The sequence below is a fragment of the Chiloscyllium punctatum genome, chromosome 45, assembly GCF_047496795.1.
Source record: "Chiloscyllium punctatum isolate Juve2018m chromosome 45, sChiPun1.3, whole genome shotgun sequence".
In the NCBI taxonomy this organism is placed as follows: domain Eukaryota; kingdom Metazoa; phylum Chordata; class Chondrichthyes; order Orectolobiformes; family Hemiscylliidae; genus Chiloscyllium; species Chiloscyllium punctatum.
Genome location: NC_092783.1, coordinates 44440672 through 44453951, shown reverse-complemented (window position 1 = coordinate 44453951; position 13280 = coordinate 44440672).

Below are 13280 nucleotides of genomic sequence, written 5' to 3'. Positions count from 1 at the left end.
ATAACAATCAAATTGTTCCCTCCACTTTTTTTTTGAGATTTTGCATTGATCTGTCTTGACATTTGTTGAAGTATCCTCAAGGGCATCCGGGAAGGTACCACTAAGAGGTCCAATGTAACCCTCAGGAAAGAATTAGCTAGCTGGGATTTTAATGTTGCAGTTGCTATCAGGCCCTTTCCATCTTCCATCCATTTCAGGGCAGCATGGTGACTCAGTGGTTAGCACTGCTACCTCACAGCACCAGGGATCCGGGTTTGGTTCCAGCCTTGGGCAACTGTGTGGGCTTTGCACATACTCCCCATGTCTGTGTGGGTTTCCTCTGGCTGCTCCAGTTTCTTCCTACAATCCAAACTGTGCAGGTCAGGTGAATTGGCCATGCTAAATTGCCCATAGTGTTAGGTGTATTAGTCAGTGGGAAACGGGTCTGGGTGGGTTACTCTTCGGAGGGTCGGTGTGGACTGGTTGGGCTGAAAGGCTTGTTTCTACACTGTAGGGAATCTAATTTAATCTCCAGCATCTGCTGTGTTTTGTTTTTGAGCAAGTTGGAGATCTTTATTCCTCCAGCGAGAAAGAAGGTTGCAAGATTGCCTTAAAAATTATAGAAGGAGTTCTTGATAGGAAAGATGGCAAGGTGGAAACCAGTGACACCCATTTAGTAAAGTTTAATAAAGGGATCAAGCTTTTGCAAACTGACATACATGTAGAACGTAATGTGGATTTTAGTGGATTATATGAAATTCCTATGTATGAACCTTTTAGGTTCAGCACAATGTATTTTTTAAATTAACGGTTGCTTAACTTTCACAGTCGATTATGTAACCAATTCTCTGGACTGCAGACATTGAGTAATGGATTTCCATGGTGACTGTTTACACAGTGACGTCCAAGGCTTATCTGTCCATTAAATGCAGTGATCTAATCTGAAATTAAATTCTTTCACAGAGAAGGGCAGGGAAAATGAGAGACGAGGTCAACTTTTATCATTATCGTCTGTTTCCCAGAGGTCAACCTAAATGATGCCCTGGAATGTCAGTTGCATTGGGAGGATGATGGTGCAAGGAACACAAATAATTTATAAAACAGGATGGAACTGAATGAGGAAACAAACACTGACCATGTTTTAATTATGTAGCTGAATTATGCTTATATTCTTCCTTCCTCCTCCAAACCTTTCGCCCAATAGAATCCTATGGTACTAAGGAGGGTGGGTCCCATTGAGTATTCTGAACAGAGAACAAGTTGGATACTGAACTCTTCCATCTTTTGGCTTGGTACGTTTTGTTTCTACTCAGACATCTCGTCATTATTTTACACAAAGAAAAATCATGCAAGAAAGTATTGATATAAAACAGAAAAATTAGTGTAAATCATGCGTATCATATATTTACAGTTAATTGCAAGAAATCCTCCAAATGGCTAGTGAAAAGCAGTATTTTTAAATTTCCTTGTAGTGGAGAAAAAAGAGATTAAAATGGAAAAAAATTATCATCAATGTTTTGAATAGTAAGGGAGGAACATGAAAATGGAGATTAACCAGGAGAAAGACGAAAACTAATAAAAGCTTAACTGATAATGATAATAACTGATTTTCCAGACTTTTCCATGTAGAAATATCAATTTCCACATATGCAAAAGTTCAAGAAAAAGGGGCAAGGAACTAGCTTAATTTCTCTCACTCTCATGTTGCCTTGATTTCGGGGAATTGTCTTAAAGGATGGGATGTAACCATAGAATTGAATGGTAGGAGACATTTTAGGCCACCTACCTTACTTTCCAGTAAAATGGCTTGCTAGGCATTACAGTATAGGTCCCAAAAATAAGATGGTAGAGCCTGTCTCTGAACAAATCTGGATAATTCCTGGACTCAATTTTGCCACTGGACTATTTCTCCAGAGGAGAAAGTGAGGATTGCAGATGCTGGAGATCAGAGCTGAAGATGTGTTGCTGGAAAAGCGCAGCAGGTCAGGCAGCATCAAAGGAACAGAGGCAGGATAAAGGAGTGGGAAAGTGTCAAGGTTACCTGCCTGCCTCAGTGGGTAACCCCTTCACTTAGCAGATAGTCACATACGGGCAATTATCAGAGATGAAATGGGATTTTCCAGTTGGCTTTCAGATCTTTGCACATGACAGGGAACAGTGCAGATGCCTGTAGGGGACTACCTGGAGGTAGCCAATAATGACATACACCTGCAGTCCTGGACGCTCTTCTCTTTTTGGGTGCAGCAACATCCCCTTCCCTGACTTGTGTATACCCACCTCAGAGAGTAACTGTTTGTCACACCTTGTGGGCTTTTCACGACCATATGAACTTGAGAGGCATCCTGTAAGCTGTTGGGAAATTCCTGCCCATGTTCTTGATTGCTTGTGTATAAAACCACTGAAAGTCTCTTTTTTGAAGTGGAATATTGTGAAGGGGTAAAATCATCCAGATCTGTTTTTGGTTGCAAATTGAGTGGAACACATGGAACATGCACAAAGAGAACTTAGCTCAAGAAGCATTTGACCTTGATCCATCTTCATCTTAATGTTTTGAGTGAGCTGCCAACTCTCACCCACCATTGAGGAGTCACTCACCCACATGCAGAGATTCAACTTTGGACCACCTTGCTTTGCCAGCATCAGTATTTGGAGAAATATAAAGGAGGTCATATTTATTCATCCTTGCCTTTGTAAAGAGTATGACCTGATGGAATGCTTTAGACAGGTGTATGCAAAATGATTGGAATTGTTCTGTTTATGTGTCATTGGAAGCCAGTCAATGTTTGAGTGAAATGGAGAAAAAAAGTCAACAGATTGGAGTTTGTAATGTAGCAAGAACAGGTTCGACTAAGAAAGGAAAATTCAAAGCTAATTGGACCTCCTGTGACAGTAATGTGTACATCAGTGGCTGCCAAAGGAACTGCAGCATTCCATTGCTGTTTCTCCAGTAAATATCACCAAGAGTGATGCAATATCCTCCAGAGAGAACAGTAATTAAGATCAAAAGAAACAACAGGACTCAATATTCCACAACTTTAATAACCATGAAAACTTGTTTCATTTTTGGAATAATTAGAACTTGCTATCAGAAGGAGAAATATACTTGGAAATGTTAATAAAAAGCTTTGGTTCAAATCATATCCATGCTTGTCCTTTCAATGAAGAAGGCTTCAGCAACAGGAAAAGTAATGTTCATAAAGAAAGGATTAAGTTGCATTTTGTGTTCTTGAGGCAAAAGGCAATTAATATTAATGTTGGCACTGCATTTGGTACACAGGAATTTGCTACGAGTTTGTTTTATCTATTCTTCAGCAGAATGCCTGATTTGTTCGATCTCATGAGTAAAGCAGGTATAAGTAGGAAGTCATCATTAATTCATAGACAATAATAATTATTTTGCAACAGTGACACTGATACTGTATTGTTGTAACTGGTTATTTTGGCAAATTTTTCATATTATGGTACCTTAGCATTTACACAGGGTGTCCAAAAATGACTCAAATTCAAAGTTTAATCACTGTTACTGCGTAAGGAAATACAGCAGCCAATTTGCACTTGGCAAAGTCCATTCAGACAGGAAGTTGGATTGATGACCATTTAATCAGAGTTTGATTTTGCTGCAGAACAAGTTTATAGTGTTAGGATGACCAGCTTTATTCTAAATCTGTGAATTTTGTCATCAAGCTCCACTGCTTTGTATGTTACTGGTTCCCATCTGTGGTCCAATACGGGGAGTTGTATACCTTTTAACCATATCTAATTTTAGTATGTGTAGCATGAGACAGACACAAGTTTGAATTAAAGTTGTGTTTTGAGTCTAGGACTATAATAATTTGTAAATTGATTCTAAGTTATAATTTGCAATTTTAATACACAAATTATTTAATAGCAGCTTGCATTCCTCATTTGATACTTTTCAGAAAATTATTCCAAGTTGCATAAAACAGTAATTATAAAAGCATTGACATCAAATTGGAAATATTAGGAGGGTTGATATAAAGCTCAGTTAAAACAATGAGCTTTAAAGAAGTTCTTGAAGGATGTTGGGGCAGAATATTTCAGGGAGGGAATTCTAAAACAAAATAAGTGGGAGATGCTCAGGGTGTCAGCTTTTTAGAAATATAATACTCTCAGAGGTGAGAACATGCAAATATGTGATATTACGATTCTTAATTCTCATATTTTCAAAGAAAATAACTGACAAGAAGACCTTGAAGTGAAAACACTAGGACAAAATTCCTATGGGACAAATTTTCACCAGGTCAGTGAATATTTTTGAAACTTACAAAAGTAATTAAAAGTAAAGTAACAAAACTGGAAATAGCTAGAAGTATACATCTCGGGCAGTTTCTGTGGAGAGAGTTAACATTTCACTCAATGACCTTTTATTAGAGTTACAAAGCAAGTTAGAATCTGGTAGGTAGAACCAGAGATACAGTTTTTAATAGGATGTGATGTAACCTCACATATTTTGTGCTCTTCACCTTTTCTTTGCTCAGGTAACACTGTCACACATAGAGAAAAAAATATTGACTGATTAGTAGGCTGAATTTCAGTTTGCTATGAAAATATTCTCTGCAAACACTCAAGAATGATAGATTGACAGCAGAACTTCATGTGAGTTGAAAGACAGTCAGGTATCTTTATTTCATAAGTCTTGATATTTAATTTTATGAAATTGAGCAAGAGTAATTTCTTTGACAATTTAGAGACTACAATATGTTGGCAAAGATGGTAGCAATAATAGTTGAATGCCTATTATGGGACTAATTACTGTATGCTTAAGAAAGTGGTGTTGGGTTGTAAAAGGAACTTGTTGGTAAATAAAAAGCTACATTTACAAATTTTGTTTCCCTGCCCATATATTTTAATGGTTAACTGTAAAATCAAATATAATTGAAAATAGTAACAAGAAGGGTATGTATTCACATAAATGAAGCATATTGACAATTGTCTCAACTTCATCAAAATACTGTACTACATCAGTCACACCACCACATACTGTCAAAAGAATGGGGTCCAGCTGCAACTGGGCAAGACTATGGGGTGTAAAGTTAGAATGCAATTAATTAATTATCTGCTTTTAATTTGAAAGATTGTTGAAAATACCTTTGCAATCTTTTCTATTTCAATCAATGTCATCCATAGTCTCTTGTCCTTATCAGATGAAAAGTGATTTTTGGCTGCAACTTTCCTTTTTCCTTTTCAATGGACTATAAATTACTGCTGCTGTGTAGCTGGTCTTTCATACGTGCTCATTAAAATTACCTGCCTCCTCAGCTACCATCAGTTATATCTGGATTTTATGAAGCTGCTATAAGCAGAAGTAAGCTAAGAAGAAAATATTGCTTTTATAGGCTGACTTATAAACCAAATTTAAATCAGATCTTCTCTGTGGGAACTAAAATAACAAAAGAAGAATGTAAAATCCATGCAGGAATAAAATGGATTATCGTCTAAGCCTGAATAGCCACTTAACAACTGCATAGTTGGACACTCTGAACTATTTAACAAAACAGAGAATTGCAACTCCGTGTAGCATGCTAAGAATTCATGAGCATGAATCAAACAATCTGCTAGTCTGCTGAAAGTGACCCAGGTCACTGTTGACCATAGCTTGGGACCTCCAGTGCAGTGAATCAGGCGACATGCTGTTAGTGGTTCCCAGCAGCTCACTTGTTGGCCATGTACATATTCTAGGGATCAGTTTAATTTGCATTGTGTGGGCAACCTGTAGTAGCTCAACCATTTAGTAAGCAGGAAATTTTAAAGGCCAGCAGGGGTTTACAAGAACGTTATTTGTTTCTATTGGCAAAGGAGATTATAGAATATTGTGAAAAACAATACCATCAAAATAATGATTGAGTGCTAAGTCCAAGTTGCGCCAAGCTTTTTGGAGAGATTTTGGAATGAGGCCAAGCTGGTTTTCGCTTTGTGTTCTTACCAAGCTTACCAATTACCTACTCCTCCCCATGGCATCTTTCACTTCTAATTTTCACCCCACCCTACACTGTTTCCAGAACAACTCGTTACTTAGTGGCTATCTGCCAAAAGTTCAGAATCCCTTGCATGTGCGTCATCTTTAAACTGGTGCTGTGCACCCGGATGAACATTGGCGTTCTGAAGCTGCCCTGTTCATTGAAGAACAGAATCGGAAAATAGCAGCAAAGGAAGAATGGCACCATGATTCTGCAACAGGGACTTGAAAGCACTGGTGGGCAGGATAGTCCACCTATCTTCTGCCTGGAGAAACAGCATAAGTCTATGCTACCAGACCCTGCCAGCCTGATCCCAGATCATCCACTAGGACAATGCCATCTCTGGGGCATAGAGGGACAGCCAGCAGTGCCACAAGAAAGCCAATGACCTTCTCTGTTCCTCCAGGAATGCCTCACTCTTCTCTCTATTACCTCATACATCTCTATCTGTGCCACTAGACCCCATCACCCACCAGGGCCCATGCTCTGCCACTCTCACTCATGTATGCTACATCTTCCCTCACTTGCTGTCATTGCAACCCTCCCCCACCCACTGTCCCAAGTCACTAACTCTGCATGTCCTCTACACTGTTTCTACAATCCTCTGGAACACTTCCCCATATTTTTGCAACATGCACAAGAGTTGCACCACCCATTGTTATCTCACTCATTCCCTCTGACTTACTGTGTTACAGGAGCACTGAGCCCATAACAGGGCACAGCAAGGCCACATGGCTAGGAGTGCCTAACATTCAGATCGCCACACCTTACAACCTCACAAGAGAAGATTGGAACCATTCTGGCAGGGATGCAAAAACATCCATGTTATAAAAAGTAAGTATCAGTTTGCACTGCACCACCACTCCCATTAACACTGCTGTCACTCTTATTCGTTGCACACTATTACCCGTGATGCTATCTCTCTCATGCTTATATTTTCTGCCAACCTCCCATGACCTCTGCGGTGGGACAGTTGGTTGCCTATGAAGCACCCTCCTGAAACTCTGAGGGTGACAATACTGAAGCCTCAGAGTAAGTTTTGGCAAGGATGCCTCCTGCACATACCATCCCTGCAGTTCGAATTCAGTCACCTCAGTGGAAACATTAGGCATAGAGAGTGGGAGAGCACAATCTGTTGAGCATCTCATAGTTACAGCTCTGCAGCTAGCCAAAGAAGGAAATGTCTTAGGCTGCTGGCACTCAGAGGACTGTTGGGGACCATCCTCAGTCAGGAATTAACCCTGTGGTGTAAAGGAATTCATCCATTGCCAAGAAGCTGCAGCAGTTCAATGAGTCATACAATCATCTGTCTGTCTCGATTGCCAGTTTGGCAACCTCCAGGGTGAGCCAGGTCAGCCCCTCAGAGGGTGATGAAGATATGCACAAGCCTACACTCCATCACCTCACCTCAGGACTGAAGACATGGTGACAGAGGTACAGCAATTTTTGACTCCACTCTGGGTGCCCCCTCTCAAAAGGAGACAGGGTAGTGCCAGGAGGGACTCTTCCAGAGAAGGAACCAAACACAGGCCCCATGCGGTTTCTACTCGGGACACTGCAGATGTGGATGATACCTCAATACCCACTCTGCCTGACCCCTCTGACACTTGGAAGTTCAAGCTAAGGAGAGTCAACTTAGCTTTGGCAAGAAGTCCCTCAGCCTGTGTGTCCTCTCCAGACAGAAGTGCCCTAAGATCACTCCAGTAAACCAGGGACACCGAGTTCCACTGCCAAGCTGGCTCCCTGTTCTCCAGCTGCAGAACCAGGGAGGCCAATAAGATGCTGTGGGAGAGAGAAGAAGGCAAAAACTTATTGAGAGCATTTTAAAGGTGTGGGTGTCAGTGACTTACTTATATGTGACCCTCACTTTATGTATAAGTGTTTGTCCTTTAACTGTATACATGGTTATTAGGCTCACTGTGTAGGAGCTAAAGCATTTTCACACCATTCAGCATCAATTCATGACTACAGTCCAGGCTCAAAGGATGCAGGTCAGCAATAATAGCCTACTACATAATCTGGATTCAGGGGAGCAATGTGTAAACATGGCATTGGTTCATACTGCGACCTTTAGTACCCTTGTCCAACTTTCTGTATGCAAAGGTTTAGCTGTCAATGAGTTATCCACCTGTGGATGTGCCAGGAAGGTGCCGTAAAGAGAAGGGACAGTGCTGTCAGATAGCAAGTGAGTAGATTGAGTGCCATACAATCCACATATCTTTGATCAATGTTCTTTTTGTTTAAAAATTCTATGATTGGTGGTTGCTGCAGTTCCCTCCCTCACAGGCCAAGTCACTTTCCCTATCCATTCTGAGTGTGTTTGTGCAACCATTATCTTCGCTATTGCGCAATTGCAATTTGCATCACCGTGGAAGTTGACAGTGAGAATTCCTCTACCATTGGCCGATAAAGTGCACCATTTACCTCCCTTTTCCACTAGAAAGAATGATAAATCATTCTGCATCCAAGAACCCATCAGAGAGATTTGCATAAGAAGCATCACTGGAAGAGGAGAAATTCTTCAAGGCAGGCATCCTTCATTCCTGGATGAAGGGCTTATGCCTGAAACGTCAATTCTCCTGCTCTTCGGATGCTGTGTGGCCTGATGTGCTTTTGTAGCATCACACTCTTGACATAAGAAACATCACTAAAAACAATATGTTTCATGTTCCTGCCTTCTCCCAATAATAGAAACTTCAAAACACAAAACTTCTTTTGAATTTTTTTGATGTTTTATTCACCTGAATGATATCTTTGACTGTGAGATTTTTCATAGTTGTATTCAACTCTAATGCTTCAGATCTAGCATCTGACCTCTTTTGGGGTGGCCAACCAACTCAGCGGTCCAATCAGATATCATAATTTCTTCATCCCAGTTTCAGAAGTCACTGCACCTTGTTGTGAAACCCTTCTTTGACTAATAGCAATGGGGCTAACATTTCCTAAATAAGATTACTAATGCGAAGAGATACATGGTCCGTTCTGTCTGATTTCCAATCCAATGTATTTGAAAGCCCAAAAAGCCTGACTTCCAATTTTGACTTCTGACTTAAGTCCATTTATGACAATGTTTTCAAATTCATTGCTTCCACCCAACAAATAATCATCTACATACATCATAAAGATATCTGAAAGCTGCCCCTCATGGTGCTAGTAAAACATAGCAGGGTCTATTTTTAATTGGAGATAACCCAACTTTAATTAGATAAACCTTACTGAGAAGTTTCAAACTTTAGAGGTATCATTCACTTAACTTCCAGGAAAATGGAGCTGCTCTTCATGCAGTGTGTTAGGCTTCGACTCTTATTATTGATAAACTCGTAAGTTTAAAAATTTCTTCTTGTTAGTCCTCCCCCATCATCTCATAGGCTTTAAGCTTCCCCAAATCCCATCCATCAATCCATCAACTATTGATGATCCCGAACATCCCAGATTAGCCCTAACCTTTCCATGCTTTATCATCTTTCTCCATTAAGAATTGATTTTACTCTTCACAACTTTAATCTCCTCTCCCTTCCAGCATGCTACATTCAATCACCACAGTTAAGTTCTCCAGCTTTCTTCTTGCAACACTCGCTCCCTATAGTCAGTTAAAAATCACACAACATCAGGTTATAGTCCAACAGGTTTATTCACAAGTACTTGATGAAGGAGCAGCACTACGAAAGCTAGTGCTTCCAAATAAACCTGTTGGACTATAACCTGGTGTTGTGTGAATTTTAACTTTGTACACCCCAGTCCAACACCAGTGTCTCCAAATCATCCTTATAGTTATCTCCTCTGATTTTTAGTGGCTGGACAGTCAGGACTTACTGTGGTCCATTTCTTGAGCAACTTAGCCAGACAACCTTGGACAATGAGTGACACATTTTAGAAAGGATACGATTACACTTGTGAGGGGTTACAGAGGAGATTTACTAGGATGTTAGCTGGGTTGGAGCATTATAGCCACTGAGAGGCTGGATAAGCTTGGGCTTTCTATTTGGAGCCAAGAAGGCTGCATGGGGACTTTACTGAGATGTATAAGATATAGGGGAATGCATAGATTGGGTAGGAAACAGCTGTTCCCCTCAGTTGAACAATCAATAACAATGGGGCACAATCCTAAAATGAAAGGCAAGATGCTTAGGGACTTTGACGAACATTTTTCCAATGGGTGGTGAGAATCTGGAATCCACAACCTTGGGGGGTAATAGCAGTAGGAAATCTTTTAACCTTTTGAAAGGTACTTGGATGAGCACTTGAAATGTCATAACGTTTAAGGATTTGGGCTAAGTGCTGGAAAGTGCAATTAGTTAGATAGGTCAGCGCAGACTCGATGGTCTAAAGGGCCTGTTCTATGCTCTCTGACTCTGAACAGACTAGGTTTCAGAGACAAATCCATTTTGAAACTTGATGAAAATAATTCTGCCAAAAAGTGTTTTTCAGACTGGAAGGAAGTATAAAGTGGTGTCCACTAGGTGTCAGTATTAGAACCTTAATGCTCTTTATGATCCATATTAATAACATGGACTTGGGTAGAAAAGGCATAATTTCAAAGTTTAGATGACCTGAAATTGAGAAAGGTAGCAAAGTGAGAACATTAGCAGACTGCCTGATGATTTAGACTAGTGGATGATAAACATCAGGTAGAAATTAAGAGGGAGTGAGAAGTAATTCATTTTGATAGGAAGCATGAAGATGGGAAATATACACTAAATTACACAACTTAAAAAGTCTCTGCAGGAACAGCAAGACCTCTGTACAAATGATATGGCATGAGTATTAATGAGAAAGGTGGAACTTAGAGAGAATGAGAAAATTGGATTCTCGACATTTGAGGAGAATGTTTTTGGATTTTCTTTTCGAGCTTTAAATAATTACTTCAAAATCTTGCTACTGAACAGCATCAACCTAATTTTCATGCATTAGCATCTCTTCAAACTCCACTTTATGCCACTTCCAATTCTTCTTTCCTCCATCTCAAAACTAGACACAAAAATTACAGACATGCAGAACCTTGTGGTTACTTGGTGGATACATCTCAGTAAATGCTTGGCACAGCCATCATCCAATTTTCTTGATGATAATACTCCTGCAACCACCAAGGCAACCAGCCTCCTCAGTTCTTCAACTGCAAGCCACTGCATGGTCAAAGGATTCCTTAGCAAAATATAATGCACAGGCTTCATTCCATGTACATACACAAAATAGTTCCCTTTTATCCTTAATTTCCCTTCAACTTTATAATGGCCTAATGTCAGTGGAACAAAGACTCCCTGCTTCATGATCTTTGGGGATTCCGTGTTTCCTAATCTCATGTTTTTTGATGTCTTTGGCAGGAATACAAAATGGGGGGTGTCAAGAATTGGCAGACAAGATTGAAAAATGTTTGTCCAAAATGGAGCAGATAGTGGAGGGATTGAAAGTGGTAATGTTCATTAGAAGCTTAGTTATTGGCAGAGGAAGTTTGACCTTTGTGCTAAATACAGACAGAGGCTCGCCATGCATCTTCCTTTGTTATGGATGAAGGAAGCGTTATTCCTGATTGGATATCTACACGCTGATGAGTAGGAAGCTGTAAAGATTTGGGAGATGACCACAATTGTCTGATCTTACAATTGAAGCTGGTTGTGGCATGCAAGGGGCCCAACATGAGTGAGCAGGCAGTATTCCCGATCAAACATCAGTGCAGGGAAGCCCATCAGGGAATACTGGGAAAAGTATAGATATTCAAATTGGTTTCCAGCAGATCTTTGAAGTACTGATGTGGATTTATAGGGACAGTAATAGCATGACACATCTGCAACAGAGATTTTAGGAGTACAAACAAACCAAAAGGGAGAATATCATTTCCATATCCCTGGGCTTTACAAAGTCGTTTGATCACATCATCCTCCTGGATCCCTCCTTCTGACTGACGAGGGTCTGGATACTGAAGGTTCACCTAGCAGAACGATGGAGGATGATAACATCTAGACAGCGGGGGTGGCTTAATAAGACAAACTCAGTTATCTTTCTTTGAAGCACAGGATAACATCCAGACAAGGGGGAAAGATTCCTCTTTTAAGACTAAGAAAGGCTATTATCGAGCAGGTGACTGTGGGGGCATTCAAGGATGCAGATCTCAGGCTGAAGGGGCAGGCAGAATAGATTGCTACACAGCAAGCAACACGGGAGGTGGTAACATGGCAATAAGTAGTTTTTATTGGACTAACAATCCAGAGTCCCAGACTAACATTCTGGGGACATGGATTCAAATCCCAACATGGCATGTGATTAAACTAGAATTCAAAAATTCTGGAATAAGTGGGTGGCCTAACAATGACTGGGTAATCACTGTTTGTCATAAAAAATTCTGGTTCATTAATGTCTTTTAGGTATAGAAATCTGCTATCCTTGCCTGATCTGGTTTTCATGTGTCTCCATGCCCATATCAATATTCTCTGGGCAACTAGGAAAAGGCAATAAGTGTTGGCCTACCCAGAAAATGCCTGCATTCCATGAATGGACATAAAAGCACAGATCTAGTCTTTGCCATCCTATCTCCACGGTGAGCCTTGTGGTCAATCCTGCCCAAGGGATGTTCCAAGACAGGTTGTGATTGTTAGGGCTGGGGACTTCAAATGAGAATGCCCTCACCCACAGCCAGTGCTGCCAGCAGGCACACAGATCCCATCCACTGCAGAGCAGCCTTCTCTTCTCACCGGGCATTTAAATTGATTGAGTCTCCTACAGAGAAGTATGTTTATTATTTTCTTTTATCTCTGTTTTTCAGAGATTCTATTTTTCTCCTCCCTCTGCCCTGGAACATAATGGGAGACAATATCTTGCCACCTTCAATAAATGGAAATTAACATGAGCCTGTACGCTGAGAAATGGTTTATTGCCTGTGGACTAACACAATCACATGCCTTGTTTTCGACTAATATGTGTTTACACTGTTGAGCAGGGGCTAAAACAAGAATTCTAGCTAATCTTCTCCCTGTAAAGTTGAGCCAGAAAGGATTTGTAAGTTTTTTTTGTTTTGATTTGTTCATGGAACGTCAGTGTTGCTAACTCGGCCAATATTTAGTACACATTCCTAATTGCTCAGAGCTGTTGAATCAGTTGCATTGCTGTGGGTCTGGAGTCACATGTAGACCGTATCAGGTAAAGACAGCCAAGTTCATTCCCTAAAAGGCATCAGTGAACTAGATGGACTTTTACAATAATTCACAGCGGTTACATGGTCACCATTCTGATAGCTCTTCCTTCTAGATTTTTAACTGATATCAAATTTAACCATCTATCTGTTGGGCTTTGGAGCCATGCCCCCAAGACATTCCTAAGAGGGGAAAAAAA